Below are 21,921 nucleotides of genomic sequence, written 5' to 3'. Positions count from 1 at the left end.
GCACCTCTTTTTCTTTTCTTTTTTTTTCCACAACAATCCCGCTGATTTGTTACCCAAGGAGACAAGCCGACATGACAAGGAGACGATGACGCGGGGGCACGCCGTCTGCAGCCCCCCGACGCATATTTCACATCCATCCACACCCAGCACGCTTCACTCACACACACACTACACCGCCGCGAGATGTTGGAGGTCAAGCGGTGGGGAGGTAAACTGCCCACCCCACCCCCCCCATCATGCCCCCTCCCCGCCTCCCTGGCGTTTCCTCCTCAAAACACACACGAGTCAAGACGGGAAACGTGCGACGTCCTCACGTGTGTCTTTTAGCAGAGTCAACACACGCTTCCGCTGCCCCCCACCCCCCCCCCCCCCCCCCCCACCCCCCATCCCCCACCCCCGACCAAGAAGGAAAGGTTAGGCGATGGAAGGCGGTGCGTTACGGGGACAAGACGTGTAATAAGTCTATTACATGCGGCTAATGTGTGTCATCTGGAGTCATGGGAACGCTGCTGGGGGGGAGGACAGACACGGAAGAGCCGGGAACAGGACGTTTGGAAGCTGACTAATAATATCTGAAGATACTGCAGTAGGCCTTACTGCCATATCGCAGTACATTCTACGTCAGCGAGGGTCACGGTGAAAAATCAAAGGATGCAACGCTGCCGCTAACATAGCTTGTAAAGTCATGTGTTCTATATCTATCATATACATATATATTATATATTATATATGTATACAATATTTTTTAACTGCATCTCAGCTTTATCATCATGGATGGTAAATCATATTTATTGGTATCAATGTCACTCATTTTTTCCAGTTTTGTTTTAATTTTCTAAAAAAAAAATTATTGTAAATTTTGTTATTGTAATATTAGTATTTAACTCCCATAATATTATAACCTTGTCCCCAACCTGATTTTCCAAAAATTACATCTCTGTTTTGTTTGGTTTCTTTTTTTTTTTTAAGATGATTTTTTTTCTTGAATAATTCAACTCTATGCGACTAAAAATGACATAATTTTTCCTCATTATATTACAAGTTTATTCTCATAAAATGTCAACTTTCTCCTTGGACATTTTCCTCTCAAAATGATGACTTAATTCCTATAATATTTTGGCTTCATTTGTGTAAAATTATAACTTTTTCCAAATACTTTATACTATATTTGTTGTTTTGTTTTTCATAATATTACAACTTTAAAAGAGAATCACGTTTTTAATATTTAAATAAATGTTTTTTTTATTTCTCATAAAATTTCTTAAAAGTTTTGTTGGTATAATATGAACTTTTTCTCTTAATATTTTTACTTGATTGTTGCAATATTATGGCTGCTTTTACTGTTTTTTTTATAAACTTTTCCACATATTTCAACATTGTTTTTGTTCATTTTCCTCTCGTAATTATGGTATTATGGCCATATTATTCTGAGTTTATTTTCCTAAAATGAGATCTTTTTTGGCGACCTAATTTTCCAAAGATCATAACTTTATTCATTGTTTTCTATGTTTCTCAAAAAATGTAAACTTTAAAAAAATATTTTTTCTTGCATATTTCATCTTCACGTTACTAAAATGAGGTTATTTTTCCCCTCATAATATCACTCTTGTAAAATTATAACATTTTCAAGTGTTACCTTGAAATGTGAGTAAAAAAACAATAGCTTGAATGTGAGAGAAAAAACCAGTCCCTCACCTTAGCGAGTAAAGTCAACTTGTAAAAGTTAGTTGACGTTACTTATAAAAATGAATGTTGTGCAAACAAAGACGACATGTTTGATGTACGACATTAAATATTAAAACAAAAAGTTGCTTCCCTTTTACGGCGTACTTGATATTTTCAGCTAAGTTAATAAATCCTGTATCGTTCACGAGCAAAATGAGCTAAATGTAGCTAACTTTAGTAACAGTTTAGTAAATGTTAGCTTTAGTGAGTCAATATTTGCGTTCCGTTTCTTGATGATAAAGTTTCCCACATAAAGTTTATGTCGTGCTTTCAGCCGTTTGGATCGTCCACTAAATGCAGCTTGTAAACCCAACTGGTTTCATCAAATGAACACAATATAAATAACATTTGAAAAAATTACAAACCTCCATCAAAATCAACAAGAGCCTTGGATAAGAGTCCGCATGTGTCAGCGAACGCACCACGCCGTCTTGATACGTCGAGTCAAGCAAACAAGACGCTGGTAGAGGTTTGTTGAGTGCACAACTTTACTGAGTTGTTTGCTTTTTGTAAATGATATTAAGATATTAAGATATTAAACATCAATAATGCATATTAGCACCCAGCCCTGCAGTAAACAATCTTTGGCTTTCAGGAAATGAGGACTTTAACTTTGGGTTGTCATTACATTTCCCAATTGTTGTACAATAGGTCAAGTTATTGAAGTTCTATGTAGTATTGTGGTCGCTAGGTAACGGGATTGTTAGGAGACATTATCTTTCACGGCGTGGAGACCAGCAGAGCCAACGGCCAACGTGCCACGGCCAAGACCAACGTGCCACGGCCAAGACCAAGACCAAAACCAATGTGCCACGGCCAAAACCAACGTGCCAAGACCAAGACCAAAACCAACGTGCCAAGACCAAGACCAAAACCAACGTGCCAAGACCAACATGCCACGGCCAAGACCAACGGGCCACGGCCAAGACCAAAACCAACGTGCCACGGCAAAGACCAAAACCAACGTGCCAAGACCAACGTGCCACGGCCAAGACCAACGTGCCACGGCCAAGACCAACGTGCCACGGCCAAGACCAATGGGCCACGGCCAAGACCAAAACCAACGTGCCACGGCCAAGACCAACGTGCCACGGCCAAGACCAACGTGCCACGGCCAAGACCAAAACCAACGTGCCAAGACCAACATGCCACGGCCAAGACCAACGGGCCACGGCCAAGACCAACGGGCCACGGCCAAGACCAAGACCAACGGGCCACGGCCAAGACCAAAACCAACGTGCCAAGACCAAGACCAAAACAAACGTGCCACGGCCAAGACCAACGTGCCACGGCCAAGACCAACGTGCCACGGCCAAGACCAAAACCAACGTGCCAAGACCAAAACCAACGTGACACGACCAAGACCAATGTGCCACGGCCAAGACCAAGACCAATGTGCCACGGCCAAGACCAAAACCAACGTGCCAAGACCAAAACCAACGTGCCACGGCCAAGACCAAAACCAACGTGCCACGGCCAAAACCAACGTGCCACGGCCAAGACCAACGTGCCACGGCTGAGATTAAGTGGGAAAAGGTTATCCTCTCATTCCGTGTGGAAGTGGTAAGTTTCTGGCTTCTTTCACCCCACTGCGCTTCAAAATCTTCCTTAAGATTAGAATTGGTCAACTGGAGAGACTAATTAGTTAGCTCGCTAGCTTGCTATGCTAGCAACAGCCGTCTGTTATGACGGTAGCCCGTGCAATGTAAAAATGCAGCTCATCCTTTGTATTTGTACCAACCTTTCCCCGAGAAGTCCGAATAATGAACACACCAGCAATCGGCAGCGTGCATACCAGGAGGTTTTTAGGGTGATAAATGACACCCGGCAGACCAACCACCCCTAAATCCATTCCTCGCCGTTCCTCGCCGTGGTCATCCAGTATCCTCCGCCTTTGCCAATAATGTTTTGAAAAGATAATTAGCGAGCCAACGCAAACAATAATGAACATTGTTTAGAGGCTGATCTCTGGCAGGCGCCCTCGCCAGCGTCCACGCGATTAGCCTCTTCTCATTAGCGGCGTGATAAACGAGCACGTCCGCCCTTGGCTTTGGTTCCCCGCCGCCCGGGTTGATGCGCACAGCAAAAGGCCATCTCTGGAGAAGTAAGAACGTAAGACGTAAGAGTTGTGTCCTAAAGAATATGTTTACTGTCTTGAGGGGAACATGTTCCATTCCTAGATGAGGCAAGTTGAGTTGTAGTGGAAGTGGGAACTTCGACCTAAAGCCTCGGTCACAGCCGCTCGTACGGGGAAAGACCACAAGACACCCATGGAGGGCGCCCGTGGTTCGTCGTCCTGACAAAATAGTCTCGGTGCGTCGTCCCTACACGAGACGGCGTACGTTTTTCTGGTGTCAACATTGGGAAAATACGTCCATGTATTCAAACCTGCAACCCGCATACTGTAAGGCGGGGTGGCCAACACGCGGTCAGATATTTGGTACGTCCTCCACGCGTTTGGAGTTCGTACTCGTACTTCGTGGTTACCACAGCTACGAGTTGAGGAACGCCGAAACTGGCACAGCCGACCAATTGGTACGTTTGGGTGCGACTTCGGATTAAATGACCTCGTAAGTCGAGTCGCACACCGTAGAAAGATAAAATCGAATAATAAATCCACCCCCCAGCATTCAATGGGTTCTCCCCTTAATGGTGGCCATGACAGTGGAGCTGTTAGGACCACTCCTGGTGGGCGTGTCTCCTCATCGTGCTCTGCCCATTCACTTCCACGGCCATGGCTTTCCTTTTCTTTTGCGCGCTGCCACCTGAGAGACATAATGAGGCGTAAAAAGTCAAGTAGCAAGCCATCTTGTTTGTCATCAATGGTACCTTCTTGGGCGCCAAAAAACACGCACGGCGGGCGCTGGGACCCGCCCCCCTCGGCGTTTTGAATTCATTGATGGAAATGTCCTAACGCACGAGGAGGACCACCTGTATTGGAAATAAATCCAAATGTCTTTTCTTCTTTCGCCGTCTCTCTCTCGCTTTCTTCGCCAGCTCCACGCTGCGGTCGCTTTAAAATATGGCCGCTTTATCTGAGGCGCCCAGGCGGGGGAATGAAAGGGATGTCGGTCCTTAGAACCCTGGGAAAGCGCTTTGGCTCCTGCGCCAGTGTCAAAAACGGAGGGGAGGGCACGGAGTGGGCAAACAGACACAGTCACTGTGGGAGGGGGAGGGGGGGGAATGGGGGGGGCATGAAAAGATGGCAGCACAGCAGCAACTGCTTAGTCGGGCTGCAACTAACAATCACGTCTTCGTCCAGGAAGTCTGAAAGAACAAGGCTTGTTCTCGCCATGAATGGAGTTATGGTTCGGTCCGAGATGGGGGTGTCCAAACCTTTAACAGCCAGGACCACATTATGAAAAATTAAAGGATGAAATTTTTATATTTTCTAAAGCAATTCATGTAGAGATGCTAAGAAGTTATATTTTCTTTTCATAATTATTATTAGAATTATGACTTGATTCGCAAAATATTTGGACGTCTAATCCCAACCTAATGTTCAAAAAATGACAACTTTATTTACTCTCATGATAATATTTTGTAAAAATAAATTGAATATTTCATTAGTATGCTACTAATTGAAATTATTATTCAATACTCAAATTGTTATTCTAACAATAAATGTTTTCACAAACTTTTTCCATAAATTACAACTTTATTCTTTGTTTTAGGTTTGTCAGAATATTAGGACTTTTTCTTTAATATTTCAACTTTATGCCACTAAATTTATTATTTTTCTTCATAATAGCATGGTGTTAATTTGATTAAATTTGGCCTTTTTTTATTCTCCTAATATTTTGACTTTATCTAATAAAATGACAATTTTTTTCCCCGTTTGTACAGTTTTTGGTTTAAATTTCAGAATTATTTGAACTTTTTACTAGTAAATTCTCCTTTTGTAATTATGATTTTATCACCATAATATTCTGAATTTATTCTGAAAACATTTAAGCTCTTTTTGCAATATATTTTCAACTTTGTTTTATTTGTTTCTCATCGTGAAAAGTCTTTTGTCTTTAATATTTCAACTTTATGTGCATGTTATTTGTCGATATCGATTTGACGATATTATTCTCCTAAAATTATTTTTTTTCCCTCTTCATATTTTGACTTATTCTTGTCCAATTACTGCCAATTGTTGCTGTTATTTGTCCTTTTCTTGATGAATAAAATAGTTGTGGATTCAGCGGAACCGATGAATGATGGATTAGTTGCCACAGCCGACCCCAAAACCAGGACCCTGCCATCGGCGCCCTGCTCTTCACTTGTGGTCAAACTGCATCTTTTGCATCAGCAACACGCGTCAGCATCAGCGTGACGCCAGCGCGGATATTGCATGACTCCCCGTCGGCAAAGAATAAACGCCGTCCTCCTGCATTAGTAATCCTGCGCCTAATTTGCCTTGTCGTCAAACAAGTAAGTATGTATCCCTGGAGGCCATGTTGGACACGCCTTCAGAGCAACTTCCCCATCGCTCCGCTTCTCCCACGCCAACCTCAGCCACGGAAAGCCGACGCTGGCAGACAGGTACGTCCGATGCTCGCCGTCATCGTGTTGCGAGTACGCGGTAGAGGAAGAGAGGCGTGTCGGCAAACGGAAGCCGGGCGTGAGGACCTCCCCCAGGCCAGCTCGGGGGTCGGGAGAGACGCGGCAAACGCAGCCAACCCGGCGCTGAAACCCGCTGACCCGGCATGAAGAGGCGACTAATTGGCGACGGAGGTTGGGAGTGGAAAGCGAGCAGCGAGACGGCAGTTGGAGGATGAGGACAATGAGTTTGTTTAGCTTAAGCAGGATTTAGGATCCCCAACAGCAAGTCGCTCAGACACTTGCTATCTCTTCGCTTGGCGTTCCCACGCAGGCTGAGGATGTTGTCAGTCGTAGCGTCGGGAAGGACGTGTCGGGAAGAGTGTAATTGCTCGGTGATGGTGACGGCGGGACGGGTGGATGGATAAAAGGAACATTTTGTTCGACTCTGGTATTGTTCCCAGCGAGGGTTTTCATTTATGGGAACAGGAAGTGGTCATTGTGTTGTTGCCCTGCACTCCTTTCTCAAAGAACATCAAATCAAAGATGCATGAGATGGTGACAGTGTCTCCCTCGCCAGACTCTAAAAAGCACTTAGAAGACCGCCTCCCACACCGCCGCCCCCTAACCGTGTCCAGAAGGGAACGAGGTGGATACGCCTGAAGACACGTCAGGAAACACGAATGACAGTCTGTTGACACAACGGCAGTCAGACTGGTGGGGTCTCAAACTGGCGAACTATGCCTTGTGCCCCCCCCCCCCACCCCACTTGGTAATGGTAATGGTTTAATTTCATTTGAACATGCATCAGATTCCAATTGAGTGTATCCCATAATCAGTTCCCAGTTCCACATGTCCAAAAGGAGTAGGAAGAAGCAAAGCTTATTAAATCCTACCCCTCCATCTGGTACTTTTACAATCACTAACTGTTACATTTGTTCACCTCCTGCTTTCCTAGTATAATTTAGGTTGTTTTTTAATGTATTTTATTAATTTATTTGTATTACTATAAATGTTTTTATTTTTATTAATATAAATGTATTTGTATTTATCTTAATTTATTTGTATTAATATAAATTAGTTTTTATTTTTATTAATATACTTTTTTTAATTAATATTAATTTATTTGTATTACTATAAATTTGTTTTTATTTTTATTAATCTAAATTTATTTTTATTTTTATCATTATTAATTTATTTGTATTAATATAAAAATATTTTTATTAATATTAATTTATTTTTATATGTATTAATTTATTTATATTGCTTTATTTTTATTAATGTATTTTTTTATTTTTTAGCAATTTATTACATTTATTTTTAGCAATTTATTACATTTATTTTTTCATTTATGAAATATGTTTTAAAATTTATTAAATATGTTTTTAATTTATATAAAAAAATTAATTCATTACATTAATTTTTTACTTTTACTTTTATTTTTTATTTTTTTATTTTTATGACATCAAAGTTTCGTACAGTCAGACAGTCCTCATCACAAACTTCTGCGTTGACTCTAAACAGGCAACTTTTTGACAAAACAGGTCCTCCTGTGAAGCTGGCGACCATATTTATTTATGTTTCATCATTGTGGAGAATACTTGGTACAGTCCAGCCATCCCATGGCCGCCATGAAAGTCTAACGGTAGGAAAACCAAAGATCAACAAAGGGGGAACAATAGGGGGAACAATACCATAGACCAGGATGATGGCGCTAGCAGCGGTTCTCCAGTGAGTCTGATATTTGAAGTTTTGATGTAATTCACGGGAGGAGCAGCTGTACTCGACACTCCAACACCGTTCCTTCTGCTGCTACACCAAGAGCTTACTTTAGCCAGCTTCTCAAACAAAACAATTCTTTTCCCATTATTAGACAGTACAAACTAAAAAATCCCCCCTAAAAGCCTAACACAAATATCCCCTAAGCCATGTTTACTTTTCGAGGTTGCTTCGACGACTGATGGACAAACGCCGGCTACCACCGTCTACTATATGAGGAAGGTTGCTACCTTGCTAGGAATTTTACTCCGATATTTAAGGGAGTCACTCGGCGCCAGGAAGCTGACAAGTGGAATATTTAGGCAAGTATTTGAGATGAAAATCACATTCCATACGGCGGACGCCGGTGTTATAACCTGTGAGACATGACAAGGTGATGTCGCCGCCGTCGCCACGGTTAGCCACACTGGCAAGGCAGCTTCGATTCGATGCCGCCAGCCGAGTTACCGACCGTCTCTGCAGGACCAGGAGCCAACTTTTCAACTTGGAAAAACGGCCCCTTGAGCCCTGATTCTGCAAACGAGTCCCTCCAAGGCGACGAGTTATTACAGAAGACCAAAATAGGGCGAGGCTGCACGGCACACGAGTGGGCGGGGCCCGAAAGTAGTAAAACGAGAATCTGTGTCAAGTGAAGACAAGTATTTCCCTGGCGCGAGCTCTTCGCTGAAATGTCAGCCTGTCACAACATTGATTAGCTTTTTGCCAGGTCTTAAACAATTAGCAGCTGTGGATGCGAGCGCACGCACACCCACACACACACACACACACACAAACACACACACACAACAAGCAGCTCGCTAAATTGCAGCACAACACAAAGCTAATTACTCAAAATGACACAAAAGTTGTTCTCTAATTGTTCTTGGCCGACAAAGACGCTCCATTCGATCAAGCCGCGTCATAACCGGTAGAATGCACGTGGAAGCGGAAAAGCACACACGGCATTGAACGCACCGGGCTGGCATGTCATGGCAACATTTGCTGGACCAATGAGCAAGCAGCAGAGCTTTACGTTCGCCATAGGACAAAAATGTATTTATTAATAAATGATCACAGATTCCTGGTCGGATACCCTTTACGTTATTCATCATTTTTGTTTGTCATCATATTGACTTTATCAAAAATAACCTCTCTTGAATATGTTTTTAATAAATATTTTGAGGCTGCACGGTGGACGAGTGGTTAGCGCACAGGTCTCACAGCTAGGAGACCCGAGTTCAATTCCACCCTGGGCCATCTCTGTGTGGATTTCTCCGGGTACTCCGGTTTCCTCCCACATTCCAAAAACATGCTAGGTTAATTAGCGACTCCAAATTGTCCATAGGTATGAATGTGAGTGTGAATGGTTGTTTGTCTATATGTGCCCTGTGATTGGCTGGCCACCAGTCCAGGGTGGACCCCGCCTCTCGCCCGAAGACAGCTGGGATAGGCTCCAGCACCCCCGCGACCCTCGTGAATGAATTATTGTTATTGTTCTAAATCGGAGACGAGGAGAACAGACCCGCATGCACGTGCCAATATATTTTATAAATAATGTTTTTAATTAAAAATAAATAAAAAATAAAAAATAAAAAATAAAAAATAAAAAATAAAAAATAAAAAATAAAAAATAAAAAATAAAAAATAAAAAATTAAAAATTAAAAATTAAAAATAAAAAATAAAAAATAAAAAATAAAAAATAAAAAATAAAAAATAAAAAATAAAAAATTAAAAATTAAAAATTAAAAATTAAAAATTAAAAATTAAAAATTAAAAATTAAAAATTAAAAATTAAAATAAAATAAAAAATACATAAAAAATATATAAATAATAATAAAAAATAAATACATAAAATAAAAAATTAAGAAATAAAAATTCAAAAAATTCAAAAAAAATACTTAAACTATATTAGGAAAGCAGGAAGTGAACAAATGTAACAGTTACTGATTGTAAAAGTACCAGATGGAGGGGTAGGATTTAACAGAGAGGAATAATAAATATTTTGACTTATTTTTGTAAAACGACTGCAAGTTTTTGTTCATTCGCTCATTAAATTCTATTTTTAGTGCTGCGGGCCAATTAAAAAAAACAGCCACAGGCTGCAAATGGGTCACGGGCTGCACTTTGGACACCCGTGGTCTAAGGTTTCAATGTTTCCCGGGACCACAAACTGTGACCCGTTACTCAAATGATCAGCCTTCAGTGTGTTTAACCCTGCAAAATGTGGATTCAGTACAAGTGTTGGGAAGACTGTTCAGCCATTCAGATGCTCTTCTGTCTGACTGAGTGGCTGGCAGAGGGAGAGAGAGAGAGAGAGAGAGAGAGAGAGAGAGAGAGAGAGAGAGAGAGAGAGGCCCCAGGAGGGACAACAGAAGGAAAGCAAACGCACACATAAACACACGCACTTCCAAGTTTCAAACAGTTGCAGATGGCCTCTTTCCTCCATGATTTATCAGGTCACCTGCTCGCAGCAAGCGTGCCTTCTCGTCATGACTTCATGCCGCTTCAGTCGGCGGAAAGGACCACAACAAAAACAAAGCTCATTAATGCGCTGCAGCTGACAAGTGTTGCTGCTGAAACCAAATCATTACATCATCAATTACCCAGCGCACTGGAGGGGCGCTTTTCTCCCGCCCCCTCCCACTTCCACGCCGCTTCCAAAAAGCTGTTTACACGCTCTCCAAGATGCAAGCCTTGGACACCTGCAATGCAATGCAACACTGCTGCAATACAAAGACGGGAAAAAAAGGACGAGCGCAGACACTTTGCAATGTTGGGAGACAGGAATGGATGGATGGATGATGGATGGATGAATGACTGGATGGGTGCCCCCCCCCGCCCCAATGCACTCTGTAGCCCCGGCTGGCCTCACATCCAGACAGGAGGAATTTAATGGGGAGGATCCTGCAGACTTAAAGCAGAGGGAATCTACCCATTCGGACAAACGTGCCTCCCACCGCCGCCACGGCCGCCACGGCGGTGATTCAGTGTCAAGGCATCCAGGTGTTTCTCCACATGTGCACTGACATGTCGTGCAGCACTCACACCTGTGCATTGTCTCATTTAACATTAGCGGCGCTGCCAAGGAGATGATGTTTTCATCGCCGTTTGTTTATTAGTTGCCACGATGCAGCTCAAAGGAACTTCAGCAATTGCTAGAAAAGTTTGCAGCGGGCTGCGCCCAGGAAGAATACGTTCAAACGCAGGTGGAGTTTTGCATCAACGGTGGATTTAGGCGCGTATTCCTCCATGTTGGGTCACCTTTGACAGTTTCTTGAATTTCCTGTGACTTGGACTTGGTGACTTTTACAATCACGTCCCTTGTGGAGTCGTACGTCTTTCAACGTTTGAGTCACAGGACCATTTCGCTCAAGTGACTTCCACGCAAAATTAGCCTCCTCCATCCTCCAGTCATCATCACAAAGCCTACACTTCCCATTGCAGCAGGCAATGAGTTATGAACATGACAAAAATATAACCATATAATCGCCTAATATTTGGAACATGGATCAAACACCGCTCTGAAGTTCACTGTTTATGTTTATGGATCATGGAATAGTTGTAGTTCCATTTCATCTTTGCAGCATTCGGCTTTGCATATGAAGTAGATTCCGCTCCAGCCTTGGCGGAGGTCTCCCTGATTGTGTTCTAGTATATTTCTACGAAGCCCCAAGCCTGCAGGAGTCCCATTAAAGGTCTCCGGCTGAATGGATGCAATCATGTTCGAGCACCTCAAGGTGACAAATGACACCGATGCTGCATTACTGTTATTGTTGTGCAGCAGGGCTACAACGGAGCAACAACCTTTTGTTAATTGCATTACAACAGGTAGGCGACATCGCCGGCCGACATAGCCGGCCGACACACATCCTCCACCGGCGGCCGACGTGACGTGCGAGCCAGCCGCCGGCCACGCTCTCCGCCCGGCTGCGCGTGCTAAGCTCCGACCGCGGCGCGCTGCGCCTCACAAAGCCGCTCGGCGGCTCCCCTTCCCCGGCTACAGGCGCCGGCCCGAGCGGCACGCCGCCTCCGACTCCGGTTCCCCCGCTGAAAGGTTCCGAGGAGGTCAGCCTATTGTTAGCAGGTACTACCCGGCCAGCGAGCGTGCGAAGCCCCGCTCGAGCGACACAACAAGGCGGCAAACTTACTTCCAGCTCCGGGATCCGAAGAAGCGTTCCACCGCGAGGGTTCTTGTCTTTTCTCCCCGCGCTGAAATAAACAAAAAGCCTCCTCGTGTTTGGGCTTCGCTCCTCGGAGAGCCCACGGTGCTGGTGACTGACTGATTGACTGAATCAACTACCGTGGAGCACGGCAAGTTGAAGTGTCAGATTACACGGGCTATTCAGTTACCACCACCGAGGAGAGACGACCGTGCTCGGCGGTGAGAGGGAAAATGTGAGCCGGACTTCCGCGCGATCCCTCCGGGTGGAGCCTATCCGTGGCCGCCTTGGCAGTCATCGTCTTAGTGGGTCTGGGTTTGGCGATCATTCGACTGTTTTAAATGTTATCATCGAAATCAGCGTATTTGGATAATAAACGGTAGGGATGGCTCGTTGTGACGTCATTCAACAAAATGGTTGAGGCTGCTGTCTTTGGGCCAATCAAGGTTTCCAACTAAAACACCAGCAGCTAGCATGTGTTGCTAATAGCGGCTTCCATAAATAGATTGATGGCTAAACTTTTACCAGTTATTATTATTTTTCATTATTATTATTTAGTCTGGTATTAGTGTAGAATAACAGCAATAATATAATTCACATTAATGATGCTGTTACATTAATCTGGAACAGTGGTGAGAATAATGACGTCATATAATAGGAACAATAATGTCATTTAGTAGCATAACTTTTCAATATTAAAGAAAAAACTTTCTTTTTTTAGATTCACAATTCCACGAGGAGCAAAAAAATAAAGAAATAAAAAATAATAAATTGTTTTTTCCTGAAAACTTGGTTACAAAAGTTACAATATTATAAAAATAAAGTCAAAAGAAGTAGAAAAATAAGTAGAACAAAATAAGTCAAAAAGAAAAATGTACAAGAAGAAAGTACAAAAACACACATCTTGTATTGTGTACATACAATTAGGAGTATTGTGTTATTATTATTGAGTTGGAGCCAATTAGTTTACATAAAGAGTTTGAAGTACTTCCGTTTTTTTCACCCTTTGACACTTCCATGCCCCTCCCATGATCCATGAGCAGCGACCCTGCAGAGCTCTCGAAGCCGGCTCCGGCAGCCTGGAGGCGGGTTCCGTGTTTTCCGGGTGGCCGGTCTCGCCGTGGAAGCCTCCGAATAACAAAGACGTGTTTGAGAGCAAGCAGCAGGCTGGGCCGAGCGGTGACGTCAAGGAACAATGTTCTCTCCGAGCGATGTGCGCGGCACACGCACGGCACACGCACGCACCCACGCACACCAGCCCTGTCTCTCTCTCTCCCTCTCTGTTGATCTTCCCTCGTCTGGCGAGGCTGGAAGTGGCCAGAGGGAGGGCCTCTGTGCATCAGATATTGAGAGAAATGTCTCACTCTGCATGCTGGGCCTGCCCACAGCATTGCTTCATGCTGTTTTGCAGACAGGAATACAGTGCTTGTTCCGGTTTTGTTATTCCTCCCTTCCGAAAGGTCCATCAAAAAACTCATTGTACAACAAACCGCATCAATCTTCCCATAAATCATAATGCCAATGCAATGAAGTCATTGCAGCCAACCAAAAATATGAACACAAACACATTTTATAGCAAATAATTCCATTGGTAAATGCAGGAAACAATGAGCGTTTAACATCAGCATTGCCTTTATTATGGGCCTGCAAGCACTACCATTCCATATGTAGTCTTTATTATCACCGTCAATGCTAGCTGAACCGTGCGCAACATCTTGATCATGGAAAGTGTGCTATTTATTGTGTGCAACATTTTGTGCCATTGATGAATTTTCATAGGTAGACATGCTAATGTTAGCGTGTTAGCATTGCTGGCATGCTATTTTAGCTAGCTAGTTTCTATTTCGCCAAATGCAGTGCCGAGACTGTCTGTGTAGTGAAGGGCTTAATAATAGTCGCTGGATTTGCTAGCATGCTAAAATAGCATGCTAGCATTTTTAGCCATTTTCACACTATTATGTTAACACGCTAATGTTATCATTGTTAAAATGCTAACATTAGTATGCTAGAACTTTTTGCAATTTTCATGAATATGAACTTAAGTACACACATAAAGCTATCATGCTAAGATGCTAATGTTAGCATGTTAGCATTGCTAATAGGTAGACGTTGAAATGACGTTTTTTGTCTGTACAATTTTTGGTGTTCCCCCAAAAGGCTGGGTTTGTGAAGTGACAACTATATTTTGAGCAATCCTGTATGTTTTTTAACATGCTTACATACAGTACAGTCAAACCTTGGTTTTCATTGAAAATTTTCACCAAGGTACGGTACTTAAACTCCTCCGCTTGGGACAGGATGTCATCCCCAACCCAGAGATGGCACGGCACCATTTTCCTATTCATAACAAAACAAATTCATCACAAAAACTGAGGTACAACCAATGTTGTGTCAACCAAACGATCCAATCACAGGTCAAGTTATTCTCCACAACTCGTGGGCCCGGCGACTGTCATCTGTGAGGGGAAGGAAGTGGCTGCCATCCTTGTTGTTTCCTGCCTGACACTGATGCAGTGGGGGCATGTGCGGGGTATTGCCAGCAAGGGGAGGTGGGCTACTTGGTTGTTGGGCGTCTCAAGGACGCCGCCCACCCCCCACCACCCCCGGTGGGAGTAGCTCTCGCCACTGATGGGGACAAATATGACGGGTGACATCAGTGCATCCAGCAGTCACTCATTTTTATTTCCGAGGATGCCGGTGGGGGGGGGCTGCATGGAGATTGGGCAAGCGGTCAATGTCACAATGCTCCGACTGTGAACTCGTGATAGTTTTTTCTCCCTGACAATGGCCTGTCAAGATGACCAATGTCTTTGATTGGGCATTACCGTGTTGCACCAGGAATGTCCACCAATACGTTAGCATCTCCAATCAGAGATAACTAGCAGGCAAACACCAGGAATGTCCACTAATACGTTAGCATCGCAATCAGAGATAACTAGCAGGCAAACACCAGGAATGTCCACCAATACGTTAGCATCTCCAATCAGAGATAACTAGCAGGCAAACACCAGGAATGTCCACCAATACGTTAGCATCGCAATCGGAGACAACTAGCAGGTAAAACACCAGGCATGTCCATCAATACGTTAGCATCACAATCAGAGATAACTCGCAGGCAAACACCAGGAATGTCTACTACTATGTTAGCATCTCCAATTAGAGACGACTAGCAGGCAAACACCAGGAACGTCCACCAATACATTAGCATCTCCAATCAGAGATAACTAGCAGGTAAACACCAGGAATGTCCACCAATACGTTAGCATCTCCAATCCAGCAGGTAAACACCAGGAATGTCCACCAATACGTTAGCATTGCAATCAGTGACAACTAGCAGGCAAACACCAGCAATGTCCACCAATACATTAGCATCTCCAATCTAGCAGGCAAACACCAGGAATGTCCACCAATACGTTAGCATCTCCAATCAGACACAACTAGCAGGCAAACATTCGATGACTAGCAGGCAAACACCAGGAATGTCCACCAATACGCTAGCATCTCCAATCTAGCAGGCAAACACCAGGAACGTCCACCAGTACGTTAGCATCTCCAATCTAGCAAGCAAACACCAGGAACGTCCACCTGTACGTTAGCATCTCCAATCTAGCAGGTAAACACCAGGAACGTCCACCTGTACGTTAGCATCTCCAATCTAGCAGGCAAACACCAGGAACGTCCACCAGTACGTTAGCATCTCCAATCAGAGACGACTAGCAGGTAAAACAGCCCCATCAACTGTTAGCTTGAGTCATTTAGCGTCGATCCCGATCATAATATCATCTGCTCTCGCTCATCCATCAAGGTTTGGTCCGACACCATCTCCAGTTGTCAAGGCCTGTTAGGGGTGTCAAGCGTTCGACTCCTTCCTCTCGGCTGACATTTTGCGGTTCAAAGAATGTCTTGTTGTCATCACGGCAAAGTGTGCTCCCCCCGGCCTCTCCAAAATAATGCGCCCAGATGGCTGCCAACAAGATGGATGGATTATAGGTGGGGTGACTCCGACTTGACTTGGCGCTGTGTATAATTTGGTGTGTTTGAGAAAGGGCAGAGTGAATGAATCCACGGGGGAAACAAAAGGAGCTCCCAGTGTGGCATGTGCCATGACAAGGTTAATTCATATTGCTTTGTGTTGGGCTGGATCAAATTAACATATGAAAACAGTTTGAAGTTTGGAACACCGGAGCAGGACTTGGCTTACAACTATTTATTATCCCTTAGCCACCTAAGTCGTGTTTTCAACAAACAGTACAGGTTCAGTTCATTTTGTGTTGGGTCACCAGCCACACTCTACATTACAGTCCATTCATGGGGTGTCTGAAAGGACACATAGAACCCCACGCTGGTGCATGTGATGGGCGGACCCCAAACTTAGGCCCTTCATAGTACGTCTCTGTGCGTTGTAATGGTAATGGTTTTATTTCATTTGAACATTCATCAGATTCCAATTGAGTGCATCCCATAATCAGTTCCCAGTTCCACATGTCCAAAAGGAGTAGGAAGAAGCAAAGCTTATTAAATCCTACCCCTCCATCTTGTACTTTTACAATTAGTAACTGTTACATTTGTTCACTTCCTGCTTTCCTAATATAGTTTAAGTATTAAAAAAATATATTTTTATTTTTATTTATTTTTATTTATTTTTTGTTATTATTCATCTATTTTTTTATTTATTTTTAATTTTTTTATAAAATATATTGGCACATGCATGCGGGTCTGTTCTCCTTGTCTCCGATTTAGAACATTTAGGAGGTTTTTTTCATATTTAAAATTTAAAAATTTAAAAATTTAAAAATTTAAAAATTTAAAAATTTAAAAATTTAAAAATTTAAAAATTTAAAAATTTAAAAATTTAAAAATTTAAAAATTTAAAAATTTAAAAATTTAAAAATTTAAAAATTTAAAAATTTAAAAATTTAAAAAAAAATAATTTTGTAACATTTATTTCTTTTTTAATTTTTTAGTCACATATCGAAGTATGAGGGGATATGCCTATACAATGCCATAATGGGTACCATAGTAAGTGTCAATATAGTGATATATATAGCACATCATGACTGGTTCAAGACTCTTCATCCTTGTATTTGGCAAACATCAACTGTCAGCGAGTGAAGATCACTTTTACAGTTATTATCCTATATTTCCACACAATAAGTAAGATGGAGTGATTTCTTATTGAGAACAAATTTAGCTTTGTTCAATATTGAAATATTTCTGGCCACCTTATGTTGTATATTTGTAATATGAGTTTGACTCCCAAAATAACTTTACTTCATGTTAGCATCCATACGGCGTATGTTTGTAAACTGCCCCATATTACTGGCTGAGGTAGAGGGGGGCGTGGTGGGGGGTGCTTGGCAAGTGCTGACATCAGCTCCAGTGTTCACACAGATGTGTGATGCTTGTTCGGGGTGCCACCCTGCTGTCGCTAGCAAGCTGCTGAAAACGCTCCAGCGGAGTGGCAGTAAACACGTTAGACTGACTGACTGCTGACTGACAAGTCTTTCACACCGGAGTGAGGATGGAAACATTTTCACTGGTGTGCTTTAGACGGGCGCCGTGACACAGGCGCCATTCTCAGGGTTTTACAGCTGCAGACACTCAGGATCCAATGCAGTACACCCAGCTGAACAACACCGGTCCCGGTGGCCCCCAATCCCATACAACCGCCATTGTTTCCTGTATCTGGAACGTAACACGTATCATGTGATTATTGACAAAGTCCCAACATGAGGTGCGGATAGATGCCTTGATCACTTCTCGATTATTCCTGTTTTTTTATTGAGCATTCCAGCCCTCGCCGGCCCAGTACGATGGCGTGATCAATAGTCTGTACGGAAGGGCTAAAAGCGTGCTGCATTCAATGTCATAGCAACTTTTATGAGCGAGAAAGGTGATGCGAGGTACTGAATGAGCGCGAGGAGGACAAGTAGAAACGCAGGGCAATAAATGGATCAACCCCTGCAGGGGCAAAGCAACCGAGCACTATTTTAAAACTAGTCTGCTGGAGTACGCCATCGATCGTCTCGGGCGGCGGCGAGAAGCACAAAGAAGCGGCGATGGGAGAGAAGAAGGCAGGACGCAGCGTGATGCGAGCGCTTACAGGAAGCTCGGACGGCCTTCCTGTTTGTTTGGCCGTGCTCGAATGCGGACTGTGAAGGCCAGACTGGGGGGGGGGTCCCATGCCGACCGGCCCGCCCGGCTGTGAGGGAGCGCAGAGGTAATCAATGGGTGCTCACAATGGAGAGCTAACAGCTCCCTCAGGCCATGCGAGCGAGGTGGAGGAGATAGCGGGGGAGAGTCGAGGCAAGGGGGTTGGAGGTGGTTGAGAGGATTGAAAGGAGCGAGTGGGGGGGGGTTGGTGAAGAGATTTGGCGCCCTCACACATGGGTGTTGTTTCTGATAGACGTAATGTTTGGTCTACACAAAGGCGTCGCGTTAAAGATGAAGCAATATGAGGTCAGCAGTTCTCCTGGTGTGAAGTGGACTCGTCATTTAGTGGAAATGAAGAACGGCGCTCCGAAGCTTTAAGCATTTGTGGGCGATGACGGCTGTGATGGGGCTATTTTTGGTCCCCCCCCTCCACCCCCACCCCATTGTTGCCATGTTTGCATGTGTGTGTGGGGTTGTTTTTTTTTTTGCATTATTATGCAACGCAGTGTGTGACCTTGAGAAGAACATGTGCCGGGGGGGGGGGGGGGGGGGGGGGGCAACAGAGAGAGAGCTGAGTAAATGTGTGACCACTTCAACCTCTGTGTCATCCTTGAGTGCACGACTCGCCGGCTCGCTTGTCACAGAGCAGCGCTCATGAGAAGGCCCGGCGTTGTTTGCATGCTTGTGTGGGCTACCTGATTGGTGTCGGGCCAGGCTGGGTGGCTGAACAGTGGGCGGGGGGTGAGTGTCCCCTGTCCACACTCAAGCATGGCGAAGGGTCCCTGGCATGATTTTTACTTTACTTTGCGTAAATATGCCATATATTGTTATGTTTTTTTTTCAAAGCGAACGGTAAAAAATGGCGTTTTTAGGTCTTGCAGCTCAGCCTCATTTGCAGAAGTGATGTCACTCAGGGATGTGAGACAGAGGATGTTTACACTGATTATAGCGTACATTTAAGCGATGTGTCAATACCTTTCAAAGAGGAAGAAACATTTGGAATGAAATAGAGAACTTCAAGAACATGGACTTGAGCTTCAAGACGTGGAGATGGAGATTGGTGGCCTTCAAATGGCAGAATGCTAAGTGTAAATTACTCTTTATTATTATTGTTATTGGTTGCACGGGGGTCGAGTGGTTAGCGTGCAGACCTCACAGCTAGGAGACCGGAGTTCAATGCATGTTCTCCCCATGTTCTCATGTTCTCCAGGGACTCCGGTTTCCTCCCATTCCAAAAGCATGCTAGGTTAATTAGCGACTCCAAATTGTCCATAGGTATGAATGTGAGTGTGAATGGTTGTTTGTCTATGCTGGGATAGGCTCCAGCACCCCCAGCGACCCTCGTGAATGAATTATTGTTATTGTTATTGTTCTAAATCGGAGACGAGGAGAATAGACCCGCATGCACGTGCCAATATATTTTATAAAAATGTAAAAATTAAAAATAAATTAAAAATATAAATAATAATAAAAAATAAATTAATTAAATAAAAAAATTAAATAATAAAAATTAAAAAAATACTTAAACTATATTAGGAAAGCAGGAAGTGAACAAATGTAACAGTTAGTGATTGTAAAAGTACCAGATGGAGGGGTAGGATTTAATAAGCTTTGCTTCTTCCTACTCCTTTTGGACATGTGGAACTGGGAACTGATTATGGGATGCATTCAATTGGAATCTGATGCATGTTCAAATGAAATAAAACCATTACCATTACCATAATCGTCCCAGGCCTCGTCCCCAACAGACGATCGTGTGACACCCCTATCATTCACCCCCGCTGATGTAAACTACGTGCTGCAACAGCAAGGAAAGTTTACGATGGACAGCAACTTGCGGATGACGGACCAAACGCCATTTGCAAATACTCATAAGATCCTCATCTTGATCATTTGAAGAAGCCTTGACTGGCAGCCATCTGCTAGCGGTCCTTAGGACATTAGGACAGCTGTAATGGGAAAGAACCGGCTTGCAGACAATCCACCTAAGCCAGTGCATATTTCTCCCAATGACATTAATATAATAGCGCCGGTGCCCAAAACAACTTTGTATTGATTGGCATAGCCTTTTAACCAGTCGATGGCTGCACTCTGACTTCAAATGCTTTGGCACGGCCCAACGCTGGCCTGGCTGTTCTGCTGATGCACGGACCAGTCATTTGTCTCCATTGTGTTTTTCTCAGATGACAACAGAGTAAATACTACCAGAAATGGCTTCCATTGTTTCAGATGACGAGTCCTGATCTCACAACCGCGTCCAAAGGTTTTCCAAACCATGTCAATGATCTCGGTTGCGACGTCGAGCTTCTATCCTTGCCTGACTGACTCACGCGTATTGCTTCCCAACACACCGGATACTCTGACTCAGACTTCAACCATTTGCTGATCCTGGCGTGGGTTCGAGGAGCGAGAGGCTGGACTTGCGGGTTTGCAGCAACGAGTGCTGGACTGTGGCTGCAGGTGCCAAGAATCGCATTGTTTTCATTTCATTGAGTTTAAATGCAGGCTTTTCCACAAATGTTTTTGTTTTTGTTAAGAAAAACTGTGCTGAAATCCAAACATCTTGGAGTTCTGGAATGGACTATGGAGGTTCCACCGCACTTGAAACACCAATCTCCAAAAACAGTTTGTGCAGCTTTACATACGTACAGATACAGATATAGATATACTGTATATATTAAGTCCTTTTTAGTCCTTCAAACAGCTTCAGTAGTGGTGTGATTTAGCTAGCAGATGTTGGCTGAGAGCCATTGCTCTGGCTTTCACATTAAAACCTGGCACACAAATGCACACACGCCCACACATATATATTTATATATGTTTATATATATATATATAATGTGTTAGAGTCACACACACACAACATAGACGTTTATTGCTTGTGTAGTTTAGGTTAGATTAGTCCCTTTCCTAAATGTCATACTCGGTAAATGTACAATTTAGGGGATGTAAACTGGTACAGAAAGCAGACAGTTGCCTGTGTAGCACGGGCAAAACGAAATACTAATACTGTATAGTATTAAGTATTATACAGTATAATACTAATACTAATACTGTACAGACCCAATGTCAGTGAATGCATCTCTCGTTCATTCTGTGGAACAGTGGAACTTTAATCCGTTGCAAAAGGTCCGACTCTAACCAATACAAACTCTAACCAAATCCATTTGGAACGCCTCGGGATCCGCCGGGAGGAACTGGACTTAGTGGTGGGGAAGAGCGAAGGGGTTCCCTGCTTAGGCTGCTGAACTCGGATAAGTGGACGGATGGATGGATGGATGCACACGATGGGATCAGACGGACGCCACCTTCCTGTTTTGCCATGAGTTATTTCTTGAATTGCATGGTGTGTTTTTCACCTCAACCTCCTGCTTGTCTTTTGATCACGGCTGCAAACGAAGCCAAAACGGAGTGGCAGCATTGACTGCATCCGAGAAATAACTCATGGCAAAACAGGAAGTGGGTGTCCGTGGTGATCTCACTGCCGCATTGTGTCTTTGGCAATAATCACATCATCGGTGAAGGTCAAAGTATTGTTTTGAAACTTGTGGCGTGCCTGGTTGGTTAGTAAATAACTACGAAGTCGACCACTGATGA

The 21,921-nt window shown here is 43.6% G+C and overlaps 1 protein-coding gene across 4 annotated transcripts in view; it reads right to left on the bottom strand.

Annotated features, from left to right (window-relative positions):
* The window catches only part of LOC131108276 (zinc finger MIZ domain-containing protein 1-like), a 108,674-nt gene extending 96,107 nt beyond the window's left edge, over window positions 1-12,567 (bottom strand). The window contains exon 1 of one of the 4 annotated variants that reach the window (XM_058059209.1): window positions 12,160-12,567. The gene's annotated coding sequence lies outside the window, so the exon portion shown is untranslated. The remainder of the gene's footprint in view (window positions 1-12,159) is intronic. The other 3 variants (XM_058059206.1, XM_058059205.1, XM_058059210.1) reach the window with 3 other exon arrangements.
* Between the last annotated feature and the right edge of the window lie 9,354 nt (window positions 12,568-21,921).

This window comes from Doryrhamphus excisus, chromosome 20 (assembly GCF_030265055.1).
Source record: "Doryrhamphus excisus isolate RoL2022-K1 chromosome 20, RoL_Dexc_1.0, whole genome shotgun sequence".
Classification (NCBI taxonomy): domain Eukaryota; kingdom Metazoa; phylum Chordata; class Actinopteri; order Syngnathiformes; family Syngnathidae; genus Doryrhamphus; species Doryrhamphus excisus.
The sequence above is the reverse complement of the archived record's forward strand: the minus strand, read 5'-3'. Positions and strand labels throughout refer to the sequence as shown.